We start from the raw sequence: 16,489 nt of genomic DNA on the forward strand, positions 1-16,489 counted from the left end.
CACTTGGAAATTTTTGAGTTTGTGAACTGTGTCATTTTTGATGTGTCTTTGTTTCGCTTGAAGTAAGAAGTGTGAACTTTCTCTTCTAGAGGACACTACTGAAGAATTACGATAGTGCAACCTAGTGCGAAATCAAAGAACTATTTTGTTGGAGAAATTTTTATTTCAAGAGTTTGTTCTTTGTTAAATTTCTTTCTGTCATGGTTTAAGTTGGCTGTATACCCCTCTTTTTCCCCTTATTTTGGATCTAGCCAATCCCGAATTTCTTTAATTAATTTTCCACCAATAATGTGTTTCTTCTTCCTCTATGTAGGGGTTTCTTTTCCCTAGCCAATAAAAACTTTGAGGGAGGGTGTTTTATTTCCCCTAACGCCTAGAATCTTCCGCGAGAGGATATAAACTGCTGATTTTAGGGTCTCCAGGCCACTTCTGTTCCATCGTTCAGTGTATTAAGTACATAGCAGGAGGCGGGAAGCGCCTCTTTCTTCTTCAGCCGTTCAACACCAGGTAATGGCCTATTAATAACTTCTTTTCTTGCTAGGTCGGCAGTTTAACACTCGCGGCGGGTTCGAAGCATTTTCATCATGTAACCTTTTTCTAAAATGTAATTACTCTTTTCATCTTTTTCTTGTAAAGCTACATATTGGGATAGAGAGTGCTAACCCTCTCGAGCTCCCACTCACATTTGTTTTGAGGTGAACGTATTTTCTCAAACTATTCTTCGTTTATGTAATGTAAAGTGTTCTTCTCTAAGTCACCTCTGTAGTATGGGATTAGCCCTTGCGTTAGCGGCCCAGAGCCAGATTAGGTTTTAAAAACAAAGTGTATTAGGAGTGCAAGATCGCCTCCTCTCAAATTGTTATTTTAGAGGTCATGTAATCAACCTTCTTTTCATGTAATAGACCTCAGTAGGTTGGGTATTTTACCCCTGTGAATACGTCCTTAGAGGACAGCTTGAAGGTAGAGTTTGGTGTGGCCTTGTGATAGGCTTACAATTTTGAGAGCGGATCGCTCTTTGAAATTTGTTTCTGTATGCCTCGTGCAGGCTTTATGTGTAATGTTTGGAGCCAGTGCTCCTGGGCATGAATGGGGTTTTCTGCCCCTTGGCTAAAATTTTTTTGGAGTAAGGCGGGGCTGATTGCCCGAGAGTTATGAAGTAAGGGCACTGAGCCCGAATCCAGTAATATTGTACCTACATTTTTGCTACTCTGTACCTGTTATGATTGTTATCTCTTGTTTTTGAAAAGAAAATATAACCTAGTTAAATTTTAAATTAATTTTACATTGCACGTTAATTTCGTAGCTTGAAACCCATTCACACCCGCACCTTCTTTCACCTCTACCTACCACGGATATCTCCGTAACAAGTGGTAGCAGAGCGTGGTTGAATGGGTCTCAATTTAGCCCCTTTTGACGGCTAAACATTGCTTTGATTCGAACTCTAATAATTTTCTCAGTTGCTGGAATTTTTTGAGTTTTTCAAAATTGTTCTGTCATCATGACCGGCCCTCGCGATGTTCTCCTCCTTAACTACTTGCGCAAAGAGGAGTTGATATACGAGTTAACTATCAGAAATGTGCAATCTGGAGGCACGGTTGCAATCGACACCAACAAGCTTAGAGAGTCCCTTGATTTGCCCATTTCCATCCCCAATTTGGGAGAGAAAGAAATTGATGACTCTCTTTCCACGATCGTCGAGAATATTACCGGGCTAGCATCTGTAGTCAGCTTTTTTGATGAAAACGATCCGTCTCCTAATCAAATTAAGCGTGTGCAAGGCAGGCTGTATCACTTTGCAAATAGAGTTAATGATCTGTTGTCTCTAAAGGTGAATGACGTTCAGAGGAAGGACGCTAATACGCTCCTTGAAACTATTTCTGAATTGTCTAATAAGGTCACTCAATTGCTAACCGGCGAAGTTCCTCCCAAAACTGATCAACCCGCCACGGTGAATGTAGGTAACGAGGAAGAGCCTCCTCAGGGAGAAGTCAATAGGATAACCGTTGCTGCTCAAACTATCTCTGCCCCATCGAACAACGAATCTGAACGCCGTGCGTCATTGGGTAACATCCGCTCTGAATTAACTTCTTTGCCATTGAAACCTTTAACGACTATGTCACCTGGGTTCAGTAGCTTGCCTCATCCATTGGCAATGTTGCTTAGAGGTATCTCTAAGTTTTCCGTCAACACCACCAGTGATGTAATTTCATTTTTAAGATTTCTAGTGGAATTTCAGGATCATGCTCTTGTTTTTTCTCTTTCGCCATGTCAAATTTTGCAAATTATCTATCCGTATGCTATTGGTATTCTCTCTGATAAAATCGTAAGAGCCATTGCCGAGCAATCATCTATTGAGGATTTCCATGCCCATTTGCTAGCTAACTTCATCCCGGCTAGGGCCAGGTCCTCCCTGATTCAGAAGTACTATTACCGTGTACAGCGCTTGGATGAAAACTTGGCCGATTTCATTCAAGATATCAAATTCTACACTAGGGTGATTGCTCTGCACTTTCCTGAAGATCAGATTGTGCAGGCTATTGTAGAAGGTATTTCGCCATCCTACAGGTCATATTTGTGTTTCGCGGCGTGTCCGCAAACCTTCTCTGAACTTGAAGCATTGGCCGTCTCAGCGGAAGGAGTTAGATACGCCGATTCTTTGCGTGTCGCGAAAGAACCCCCGCCTTCCTTTAGTAACACTCGGCCTCCACCTCGCCGACCAGTCAATCCCCGTAAATGTTATGCTTGCGGGTCGCCTGACCATCTGCGGAATAAGTGTCCTCTGATCAAGTCAAGTGGGACAAGGAATGGAGCAGGGTCATCACAAGGCTGTTTTAAGTGTGGGGCCTTCTCACATATCGCCAAGAATTGCCCAAACTCAAATAGCACCCCCTCCTGCTCAACTTCTGGTGCAAATTCCAGCTATGCCAATAATAAAAAGTGACTAGTGGCGTCGGCTGAGCCGACTAATCCATCTTCCCGAGACTTAGCCCCTAGTAAACAGGTTGTAAATGCAGAGAACGACCAGCCTTCAAATTCATCTTTTGAATGCCCTAAAGAGTGTCTTAGGATTGCGGCGGATACCCCCGCACCTGTTCCTTTTCTTAAGATTGAGTTAAATAACGAGCCTATAACAGCTCTCTTAGATTCAGGCAGTGTTTGTTCCATTATTTCGGCTGATTGGTATTCTAAATTGAAATCTGTTTGTAAACTCCCTGACTATGACTCATATCCTGTTAAATATGTTTCGGCTAATTCATCTCCATTAGAAATTCTAGGTTCCTTACATGTCAAAATTCGGGTTTTAAATTTTACAGACGTGTGCAAATTATTAGAATAATGCATGAATTTTGTGTTTCTTCCCTCGTTTAGTACAAAAACCTCTATACATATGAATATAAAAGTATGTTTCAACCTGTTTATGTATTCTTTGGTTCATGCAGTCCACTGATGTCCCTTTGGGATATCTGAGGGACACTTATTTCCTTCTCTGTAGAGGCTTCTAACACTGTTTATCGAATCAGCTGATGTTGTGGCAATTGTTGAATGTGGTTTCCATAGCTTTTTTCTAGTTGAGAGTTGAGTTCTTATGCCAGAATTGAAGCCTAGAAGTGTTTTATATTGTTTATATATGTCTGTATAATCCAAGTTTGGGATAAAGTTAGGTTTTGGATTTGTTTCCTAGTGAGTTTTTGAAGTGGTGAACTGAAGTTGTATCTTCTTGCAAAAGTGAGGTTTTGGTTAAGAAAACAGATCTTTCTCCCCATAAATTGGCATTGACTGAGTGTTAATTAAAGGAAGGTAGATATTCCCAACAAGATATTGCTAGGAAATTGAATCTTTCGCAAGTATCGGTTAGTAGAATCAGCTCTGCATTGAAATCAGGGGAAAACCGTGCAGACAAACGTAAGGGGAAATGTGGTCGAAAACCGATAATGAGCCCCCATATGGAACGAAAATTGATTCAAATGGCTAGGATGAATCTAAGAAGCACCAGTAAGGACTTGAGCAATCAAATAAAGAACTATGGAGTTGAAATATCTCCATCAATTGTCAGAAGCAGTCTTTGTGCTGCAGGACTTCCTGCAAGAAAGCCGAGAAATAAAGCCAAAATAACACCTACCATGGCTAAGAAACGGCTGGAATGGGCAAAAACAATGCATAATGAGCTTAAGGACAATTGGGAAAAGGTAAGCAACATGATATATCCCATAATTTACTGTTTGCTAAGAAGTAACTTCATCCTCATGGGTTAAGTGGATTTTTTCAAAAATTCAGTCAGAGGTGTACTGATTTACTTTCTTCTATTTTCAAAACATTCTGTTGAAAAAGCCATTCCAATAAGTGCTTAATATCTTGCAGGTAATCTTTTCTGATGAGTCCATATTTTCTGTGTCCGAGGAAAGCAGCCAATATGTGAGAAGGACCCCTGATGAGGCGTTTTCTTCAAACTGTACCACACAGAAAGTTAAACATCCAACTTCAGTGATGGTATGGAGTTGCATGTCAGTTCATGGATGTGGCAGATTATACATTGTTGAGGGCATGATTGAGCAGAATCAGTACAAGAAGGTGCTTCGAACCCGCCTGCTGCCTCAGATCAGGGATTAGTTTCCTGATGGAGATTGCATTTTTATGCATGATGGAGCACCATGCCATAAGACCAAGTCTGTTTAGAAATTCTTGGAAGGAAAACAGTATAATGACATTGCCTTGGCCTGGTAATAGCCCAGACTGCAACCCAATTGAAAATTTGTGGAGAACTGTGAAGTCAAGACTGAGGAAAAGAACAATAACCAGAATTGGCCTCATTGAAAACATCATTGATATATGGCATCGAGATGAAGAAATTCAGAAAATGTGCAAGGACCTTGTGTTAATAATGTCAAAGAGGATCCAAATGGTTATAAAAAACAAGGGAATGCACTCAAATTACTAAAAAGGTCATTGTATATTGATAGATTATTATAATTATACTTTAAAAGTGAATTACTGTTAGTTTTATCATTTATTCTAATAATTTGCACACGTCTGTACATGGAAGATCAAATTGTTTGTGGCCAAGCGTTTGTCTTGCCCCATCATATTGGGAGCGGACTTCATTTCTCACACTGGTCTTGTGCTCGATCTCCAGAGCAGGTCGTGCACATTCAAATTTGCGTCCAATTGTAGAATTCCCTTGTTAAAGTGTAATTCTGTATCATGTTCATCTATTTCGCCTACCCAGGATGAGATGTTGTTAGACCTTAGACATCTACCTGAGGAGCAGGCTGATAGTATTCGGAAACTGTGTCAGTCGTTTCCCGAGGTGTTCTCTGATACTCTTGGTGTTACTGACCTTATTGAATACAAAATTGAGGTCACGGATTCGATTCCTGTCCGTTTTCCACCGTATAGGCTATCTCCACCTAAAATGAAGGCTCTGAAAGAAATCATCGATCAGATGTTGAAGGATGGTATTATTAGGCCCTCTAAGTCAGCGTATTCTTCGCCTATTTTTCTAGTCCCGAAACCCCAAGGAGGCTTCAGGCCTGTCATTGATTACAGGGCTCTCAATCGGAAGGTGGTGTTGCAATCCGTGCCCCTTCCCGACCTTCATTCTTGTTTTTCATGGTTTCGTAAGGCCAAGTTCTTCACGATCTTGGATTTGAATCAGGCCTACAACCAAATTCCCCTTGCCGAAGAGTCTAAACATCTTACAGCGTTTGCCACGGACTGGAATTTATATGAATACAACCGCGTGCCTTTCGGGCTCCCCACGGGGGCAGCTGTGCTCACTAGGCTACTAGATAGGGTCTTTTCCGACATCAAATTTGAGTACTTATATCACTACTTGGATGATGTCGTCGTATTTTCCGAAACCTTTGAAGAACATCTATATCATTTGCGAGAAGTTCTCAATCGCCTTCGTAAGGCTGGGTTAACTGTTAAGTTGTCCAAGGTTGCCTTTGCTAAGCCCTCTATGTCATTCCTAGGGCATATTGTGTCACCTGATGGTGTAGCAGTCGATCATTCTAGAACACAGGCCATCCGTGATTTTAAACCTCCCAAGGACATTAAAGGTATCGCCAGGTTCATTGGCATGGTGAATTTCTTCAGGAAGTTCATTCCTAATTTTGCTAATAGAGCGGCGCCCTTAAACCTTCTCCGTAGGAAAGGCATCAAATTCGAGTGGGGACCGTCTCAACAAGCCGCTTTTGAAGACCTTAAATTAGCTCTCTGTAATGCCCCTGTACTTGCTATGCCTGATTTCTCGAAGAAATTCATCGTCCAAACCGACGCGTCGTCGTCGGCGGTAGCTGCAGTCCTTCTTCAAGAGACTGAACTAGGGAGGCGCCCCATCGCCTATGCATCTAGGACTCTCTCGGCTCAAGAAGCAAAGTACTCCATATATGAGCTTGAAGGTTTGGCAGTTTTATTTGCCTTAGAAAAGTTCCGTCTCTATCTGGAACATGTCAAATTCGACTTGGAGACAGATAATCAAGCCTTAAGCTGGGTCTTAGGTAGGCCGCGTCGTACTGGTCGTATAGCCCGTTGGGCCATCCGTATTTCTGCCTTCCAATTCGATGTACGACATATCAGAGGTACTGAAAATTTTGTTGCTGATGGACTCAGCCGTATGTTTTCTAACGACGTCGAGACCCATGAACCTGTCGACAGTTCATCACCTTCCGAGTCCATACTATCTGAGGTTAATGCCATCCTAACAGATGCTCCCATGCTCTTTAGGGATATCGAGAAATACCAACGTGAAGATCCGACGCTGGGTCCAATAATGGAAACCCTTTCTTCTGGGGAACATGTCGTCCCTTATGTTCTGAGGAATGGTGTTTTATGTTGCCCATCGAGGCATGATAAGATGATGAAGGTTGTCGTGCCAGCGGTTCTTGTGCCTATGATCTTCAAGTATTATCATGAGACCCCATTAGGAGGGCATCTTGGAATCTTTAAAACCCGTGAAAAAATTAGTGAAATGTTCATTTGGAAAGGTATGGACGGTGAAATCCGTGAACTTGTAAAAGCTTGTAAATCTTGTTTGCTTAGTAAACCCACCATGTCCACCAAGGTAGGCCTTTTGTCTTCGCATCAAGCGTCGCGCCCCATGGAACGCCTGTATATCGATTATGTTGGACCCTTCCCCCAGTCAAAGGGTAATGCTAACAAGTTCATCTTTGTGTGCGTAGATGGCTTTACTAGATTTTCTTGGTTATTTCCGACTAAGCTGGCTACCGCTCAGTCCACCATTACTTGCCTAAATTCTATTTTTGCTTCTTTTGGTCCGTGCCAATACATTGTATCTGATAATGCTAAAGCTTTTACATCAAATCTGTTTCGTAAATTCTGTTTTGACTTGTCCATCTCTCATGTAACTACATCTGCTTATTACCCTCAACCATCTCTGGCTGAACGGGTTAACCGTAATCTCAGGTCTGCACTTATTGCCTATCATCATGAAGATCATTCTAGGTGGGACACGTCCCTGCATTGGTTAGCTTTTGCTTTGAATTCGGCGGTTCATGAATCACACAAATTTACTCCAGCTTCTTTGATGTTTAAGTTCGTTCCCAACACGCCGCTCTCTAACCTCTGGTCTCTGAATGACATTCTGCCCGAGACAATAGATCCGGACAACATTAAAGATCTTTGGAAGAAGGCTAAAGCCAATCTTAAAGTATCTCATGAAAAGGTTAGGGAAAGGTATGATCGTGGACGGAGACCCACCACTTTGAAGGTAGGTGACCAGGTTATGGTCAAAAATTTTGTTCCCGCGGGCAAGCTTGCCCCCAGATTTCATGGGCCTTGTATCATTCTCGATTTTCTTACGCCGGTTACCTTATTGCTAAGTAACCCAGCCACCGAGAGGATATTTAGAGTTCACCTGTCCCAGGTGAAACCGGTGTAATTTCTGTGTTAACTTGCTTCATACTATTTTGAAAGGATATGAAGGTTATATTTTTTTTTGAGTTTCACTTTTAAGGCATTCTGCCCCTTCTGTAATATTTTGGTTTTAGATGTAAGCCTTGTGTAAAACCTGCCCCGACCCGTTAAACTGCCATACTGTTCTTGCCACGGCCATTACCACGCTCCCGTCTCCTGCTCCACCTTACACTGTGGCTTCATAATAGTAAATGCCATGGATATCTACACGCCGCTGGCCCCACAACCTCTCCACAAGCCTGTACCCTCAAAGAAGATGATTGTCCAACACAATTCTGCCGCCTAGCTTTAATGTTTCAGCGCCCCCGCAGCCGCGCAGCGCCGTGCAGCGACTGGGGAGGGGGATGGGCCCCCTCCTCTCCAGCGAGGACGACATGTGCACGGCGAGCCGGAGCTCTCCTCCCGGCCAAGGCTGATGTGCGGCGCACGACCTGCTACATGCCCGCAGCCTGTATCTGTTCACCGCGGGCGCGGCGTACTTCAACACCTCTGCTCCCCTCATAGTGCGGGCGAGCGGTATCTCAGGGTACTTGAGGGGTCCGAGCGGCCTCCGTTGGACGCAAGCTGCAACGGCCGGTCTGGCCATCCGACTCAATCTACATCAACTACATGGACAGTCACCATAAGCAATAACTACACTTGGGAATTCAACAACAATATTTGGTGGACATTGCAAAATTTTTCTTCACCTTTAAGTATTAAAAGTTTATCTTCAGAAATTCAAATTCTACAAACATAAAGACTTTCATTCTCCTGCAACAACAACATTTTGAAACTGAATTAAGAAATCTTGTAAATGCTACTGCAAACTATCTTCACATTCACATTAAAACTTGGACCTTACTTTCAATCAAAAGTTATGCTCTTCTGTGTTACCCCTTGGAGGAACTTTTGGGGGGGGAGGTCTGTACCGGGCGGTACACCTCTACTCCGGTCATTTAAAAGTTGCGCCAGTTGAAATTCCTCTTCTGGTGGAAATCTGAACTTTATCTACTCTATTGATTTTCTCGTTTCTCAGAAGATGTCACCACTTGGAAATTTTTGAGTTTGTGAACTGTGTCATTTTTGATGTGTCTTTGTTTCGCTTGAAGTAAGAAGTGTGAACTTTCTCTTCTAGAGGACACTACTGAAGAATTACGATAGTGCAACCTAGTGCGAAATCAAAGAACTATTTTGTTGGAGAAATTTTTATTTCAAGAGTTTGTTCTTTGTTAAATTTCTTTCTGTCATGGTTTAAGTTGGCTGTATACCCCTCTTTTTCCCCTTATTTTGGATCTAGCCAATCCCGAATTTCTTTAATTAATTTTCCACCAATAATGTGTTTCTTCTTCCTCTATGTAGGGGTTTCTTTTCCCTAGCCAATAAAAACTTTGAGGGAGGGTGTTTTATTTCCCCTAACGCCTAGAATCTTCCGCGAGAGGATATAAACTGCTGATTTTAGGGTCTCCAGGCCACTTCTGTTCCATCGTTCAGTGTATTAAGTACATAGCAGGAGGCGGGAAGCGCCTCTTTCTTCTTCAGCCGTTCAACACCAGGTAATGGCCTATTAATAACTTCTTTTCTTGCTAGGTCGGCAGTTTAACACTCGCGGCGGGTTCGAAGCATTTTCATCATGTAACCTTTTTCTAAAATGTAATTACTCTTTTCATCTTTTTCTTGTAAAGCTACATATTGGGATAGAGAGTGCTAACCCTCTCGAGCTCCCACTCACATTTGTTTTGAGGTGAACGTATTTTCTCAAACTATTCTTCGTTTATGTAATGTAAAGTGTTCTTCTCTAAGTCACCTCTGTAGTATGGGATTAGCCCTTGCGTTAGCGGCCCAGAGCCAGATTAGGTTTTAAAAACAAAGTGTATTAGGAGTGCAAGATCGCCTCCTCTCAAATTGTTATTTTAGAGGTCATGTAATCAACCTTCTTTTCATGTAATAGACCTCAGTAGGTTGGGTATTTTACCCCTGTGAATACGTCCTTAGAGGACAGCTTGAAGGTAGAGTTTGGTGTGGCCTTGTGATAGGCTTACAATTTTGAGAGCGGATCGCTCTTTGAAATTTGTTTCTGTATGCCTCGTGCAGGCTTTATGTGTAATGTTTGGAGCCAGTGCTCCTGGGCATGAATGGGGTTTTCTGCCCCTTGGCTAAAATTTTTTTGGAGTAAGGCGGGGCTGATTGCCCGAGAGTTATGAAGTAAGGGCACTGAGCCCGAATCCAGTAATATTGTACCTACATTTTTGCTACTCTGTACCTGTTATGATTGTTATCTCTTGTTTTTGAAAAGAAAATATAACCTAGTTAAATTTTAAATTAATTTTACATTGCACGTTAATTTCGTAGCTTGAAACCCATTCACACCCGCACCTTCTTTCACCTCTACCTACCACGGATATCTCCGTAACAATTATTATTATTATTATTATTATTATTAACAACTTCTCACTGGGAAGCTATGATTTAAGTTCAAAGATTGAGAATCCCCAAACAACAAAAATTGAAATTATTCAGGACTTTTTAATCGTAAAACAAACAACATTCCCCCCCCAGTGTGCCAGTGGACTCACCAGTTAGCAGTTCCCGGGACGCTAGCTAATGCACTATTGAAACACCGCTGCAAAATCTTCTTTGTAGCACAATGCAGTAACAGAGAACTAGGGGAGATATGTATATCTACTAACATCTATATGCCTACGTTGGCTTTCGTAATCAAAACGCAGGTTAAGAAAGTGTGTGCACTCTTTTTTTTTTCAAGAATAATCATAGAAAACATAGGAAAAAATATCAACGTAGTGCCGGAAAAAAGAATACTGAGTGTTATTATGTATCGACAAATTCACTGCAAAACGCATAGGAGTTAAGTTTCTAAATAAACTGCCAAATAATTTTAGAAATATAAATAATTGGTTTGAAAGAAATTTCTCAAATCATTTATTATAGGAAGTACATAGGAACATAGTTATAATGAATACCCTAATTTGAAATCTCAAATATGTTAAAAATTGTAATTACATTGGAAAATGTTATGCACACCTCTTAGCATAAAAGCTGCATCCACATGTTTCTAATACGAAGAAAAATACATAATTCGCTTGTAATAAACTTGTTCCCTGCAAACATTGATGTGTATATCAGAAAGATGTTGCGGAATACGTTTACATGTAGCACAAGTGTAACATGTACATAAAATAACCGGCGCAGAATAGAAACCAAAGACTTTCAACTTTTGGTGTTACTGATCTATGTTTAAGGTGATATGGATAGATAGTATTATAAATTAAGAGATACTGAATCAATTTTTGATAGAGGAAAACAATTAGGTAAACTATGATTGTAAGAGAAAACAGATTTATAGGACCCAGTAATTGTTCAGGACCCAGTAATTGTTCAAATCGTTCTGTTACACAGTTACGAACGTGAAGTGCTGTTTATTGTAGGTGTACAAAGCAGTACTTACATGGTTTTTCTGTGACTTTGAACCAGCGACCTAACCGTTAGGGGAATACCAGGAATTTCAATCAAATATAGCTGGCTATCACCACAATTTTAAGGTTTTCGTTTAATCACTTTAATTCTATGGCAACTGCGAGCTCTTGTTTTCATGCAAATTCATCAGAACAGAGCAATAAAACATCACAGCTTCTTTATCCTAATCATCAGTTGTCTTCAGTAATACATTCAATCACAGAGGTCACAATCAACAGGACAGAAGTCTTGTTATTCTGATAAATCCGACAGCCGACATATTGGCAGGCTGTGGATGAAAGACTTTAAACAGAAAGGTAAAACAGTACATTTCCGTGCCGAAAGCTTTGTTCTATGAATAAGTTAAGACCAGTCTATTACATAACCCAATTAAATACCTATATATTCGAATTACATTTATTCTATTTCATTATCATTACCGTACTAATTTAGTGCTATAATTATTCGCTAAATAGTCAAAATAAATGCAGTTCGAACTTCAGATACTCAAAAGATAATTTCTGAAGTTCTCGTTATTTTATTACAGGTAACATTATCACTAATCGGTTCCTTGACCCATTTTAAATGATCCGCACTGCCAAGCCAATAATGCGTATATCAATAACTTCAAACATTTGTCAAGTGAGCAATTTCGTAAATTACATACCCATCCCTTATCAAATCGTTGCTTCGTGATTTTTACATAATGTACTGATACTAATCGCATTTCTTTAACTATACACGGATACTGTAATAGGAAAAATAAAAACATACCTGAAAAACGCGGTACGCGTATTTTGCTTAGCATATTTACTTATAAATTAGTAAAATGTAGTTTACCTGTCTGGAGTTGCTCTAGACATTGTACATACCCCATATTAATTTCACTGCTAATTAACGTTTGGTACAATTTGACTTAACACTCAACTAACGCTTTTCAATGAAACTCTCACTGTTTTATGCATTAATAAGACACGGATGAGTGACAGAAAACTAATATGTTTGTACTTGGGATTGTTACAAGGGTACATTTGTGAAACATCAGGCTTTTAGTTCACTTTAAAAGTCACATGAAATAAAAAGTTAACCACTGCATAAATTGGTAATGCTCTCGTGAATAAAACGCGTAAGCGAATTTACCTTTTAATATGAAAAATTGGAATAGTAGCAGTTTAAACTTGTTAAATATCCGGGTTTTGTTTTAGTTTCTATACAGAAATTTTTTTCACAAAACTAGAGTCTTTCTTTTGCAATCAGTCCACAGAGATTTTTAAGAATATTTTTTTTCATTTTAGTCGAAATATTTTCAACTTCACTTGCCTTTAGGCCCTTAAGATAAGGAATTTTACTTCTCTATACTCCACTAGTTAGAAAACACTTTAAATTTGGGAATGCGACTTCCTTTGTTGAACTCTATCTCAACCATGACGTGTACGTGAAGCGACTCAGTTTATATACCGACTAGCTGACATGCCCTGCTTCGCTAGGGAATTCCACATTATATTCAGAACTGTATATGAAGTGGTCTACACGTTGTAACAGCACGGCAAGATCCCCATACACTTTTCTTCATGTGAAGTCCGGGCTGGGGATATTTATTATATTGGCAGACCCCTTGCGTACTGCCGGTCACAATCTAGTTGGGGAGTTTTCATTATAATTTCAGGCTCCCTCACCTCCTGCCAGTCAGATTCAAGTTGGGTTGTATTCATTGGCATTATAATAGCCGACCTACTGCCGTTTATGACCAACTTGGGGATGTTCTTTTTATAATGGCGGGCACCTTTTTTCCTACTGCCAGTCAAGTCGAGTTGGGACTTCTCATTATAACTGTAGATCTTCCTTGCTACTGCGAGTCACAGTGGCGTTGTAATTCACGTATATTTTTTCGAAATTCCAACCGAAACATCTCTCACCTCACACAGTACGTAAAACCTCGCTTATGACCCTTATAAATTAAATAAGTTCACCAGACAAAACGTTAGTTCCCCGTCCCGGAGACATAGTTCTAATACCGCTTAACATCGCCTGCAGCTTTGATAACCTCCTTGATTCGGCGAGAAAAGGACACCAAAATTTCTGTAGGTATTCCATATTCAGTTGTAGCCTCTCGCTAATAACCCGTAGAGCCATTAAATTGTGGGGATGGTGGTCTCTGAATTCAACACCACTTCGAATAATCCCACATATTTTGTATGGAATTTAGTGGGTCAATTGAAATGTGACAGAATGTCGGTGTGTTCGTCAACCCACTCACGAATGCGTGCAGCTTGGCGAAAGCGGCTGTTGTGATATTTTTTTTTTTTTTTTTTTTTTTTTTTTTTTTTTTTTTTTTTTTTGCTAGTTGCTTTACGTCGCACCGACTCAGATAGGTCTTATGGCGACGATGGGACAGGGAAGGGCTAGGAGTGGGAAGGAAGCGGCCGTGGCCTTAATTAAGGTACAGCCCCAGCATTTGCCTGGTGTGAAAATGGGAAACCACGGAAAACCATTTTCAGGGCTGCCGACAGTGGGGTTCGAACCTACTATCTCCCGAATACTGGATACTGGCCGCACTTAAGCGACTGCAGCTATCGAGCTCGGTAATTTGTGATCTTAGAAAATAGGAGTGTCCACAGCACAGTCATCATTATGATGTTAAATTAACGGCAATGTTGAATACTGAAATAAATTCTGGTTCATGTTTATGGTGAGCTGAATGAGTGGGCCCGAGTTATAGTACGATAAACACTCAAAAAAAACAACAGAGAACCACCTCCGTTCTGAAGTACATCCTCCACACACACTGCTGGGTAAACGCCTTATCGGGCCGTAGATGCACTCGACGCCTTGCATCCATTAAAAGCAGGCAAAATTATGACTCGTCGGACCACACTACACGCCTCCAGTCACCTGTTCAACTTTACGCATGTGCCGCTTCGAGCAATGGCCTCTTACGAGATACACTACACAAATGTTCCCTTTATGCAGTTCCCTTCACAATGTTTGCACGGAAACTGGTTTAAATGGAACTTCATTCACTGGCAGGAGCATTTTATGTCGGATTTGAAACCGATGTTCATTGACTACACATGGCACTCATCTCCGTCGGTTAGGATATTTTTATGACCACAGTTCCTAAGCCTCGTTTCATAGCCGCGAGTGGTACACCATTCCTGGTAGACACGTTGGACAATCCACGTTTATACACCAACAAATGGGGAAACTTCATTCTCTGTGTGGTCATTTACACGTCCAAACAAGACAGCCCTCTTTTGGAAGTTGTCTCGTCTTTGCTTCGACCAATCTTAATTCGTTGTTTCCATACAACCGACTTTCACACACTCATACACACACATATACACATACACACCACTTCACTGCCATGATCATATGTCAGCTTTAAAGACTCACATGGCCGTCTGGCACCAGTTCAATACGATCTACATCTCTCCAAAGCAACCAGTGTGCTCCTTCAAGGGGGTGAGTAATATTTTGTCCGGTAACCTCAGAACAACTATTAACGATTTAAATAAAATAACTACGAATAAAACAAAATCGACATAGGATTTGAGTTCATTCATTATTTTCCTCATAAAATAATCATTTTAACATTCGATCTTGCATTAGTTTCGTTAATAACATATTTTTCCATTATTTTGACTTGCAGTGAACTGTCTCCCATATAGTATAAAATGTGTTAGACCGCCTTCAAACAATGTTAACAAATATGCACCAAAGAGTGTAACTTGTAATCAACTGTATAGGGTCCGGCTCTATGAATAAATGCTTAGCGTGCTGGCCTTTGGTCACAGGGGTCCAAGGTTCGATTAATTTCTCTGGCACGGGGGCTGGGTTTATGTGCTGACTTCATCATCATTTCATCCTCATCACGACGCGCAGGTCGCCTGCGGCCGTCAAATGAAAAGACCTGCACCTGGCGAGCCGAACCCGTCCTGGGATCTCCCGGCACTAAAAGCCATACGCCATTTCAACCGTATAGTCATGTCTTATTACAGTACACCGCTAATATGTATTTCCATTTATTAAGGAGCCAACCTCCTGTATTTATAGGCTGCCATTAAAACAAGACAATACATATCAATTTGTATCTATTAACTTCTATTAATAAACGAAATCTCTAAATTATAAGGAAGATATGGTATTTATGTAACGTATAGCTAGTGCGATACTTCATTGCTGTAGAAGTGATGTTTCACGGTCCTGATGGAGCCGCGGTGGACGAGAGTCACAATTTCGCGGTTGAAGTTTCGTTAGACTTTGGAAGTGCTCCACGAGGTGACAAAGTGACGAGGTACGATACCACGATCTCCGACCATTATTCCCTATTACTTCTATTTCCTAAAGATGGTATTTAGATTTTGTGGTAAGGGATAGTGGGTTCGTATTTTCTTTTTTCACCTTTTCTAGACTGATCTCCTGTGGCTGATCGGTATGGTGCACAAAGTGACAGTCAGATCTAAAATGAATCCCTGAGAACTGTTGTTTTATAAATTCTATTATATCAATTCTCTGTCAACAGCCAATTATACCCAGTCCATGTTCCTCTTCATGAAGATTGAATCCCTTCTTTCTCAATTCTTTAGCGATGAAGGATCTGATCTGGTGGTGCCGCATACTCCTCAGCAGCTCTCCGCGTCTGCATAATCCCAGGACATGACTAAGAATTCTTTTTCTCTCCGTGGCAATGCCGACAAAGGTTGCTGTCCAGGGATCTGCCTGGCACAGAACGCTTCTTTATAGCCTCTATCCACTCGTTACAAGACAGTCTAGGATGATCTCAAAAAATGTGTTTGCTGGTGTACATAATTTTGAAAGTTGTATTCCGAGTCCTTTTTACGATAGTGAACACCAGGAGGTAAATTCTCGTCCTAGTAGCTATTGACGAATCTTCTTAGTATCGTATGGGCCGTCCTTGGCTGTAATTTTCCGAGTATTGCGATCTTCTGTATGAAAGCTCACAGCTGCACGCCCCTAATCGCATGGCCAACTCGCTGTAGATTGAACGTTAAAGCCTCCTTTTTACCACCACCACCACCACCACTGCCATCATCATCATCATCATCACCATCATCATAATCATCATCATCATCGTTCTGAT

This window comes from Anabrus simplex, chromosome 7 (genome assembly GCF_040414725.1).
Source record: "Anabrus simplex isolate iqAnaSimp1 chromosome 7, ASM4041472v1, whole genome shotgun sequence".
NCBI lineage: Eukaryota > Metazoa > Arthropoda > Insecta > Orthoptera > Tettigoniidae > Anabrus > Anabrus simplex.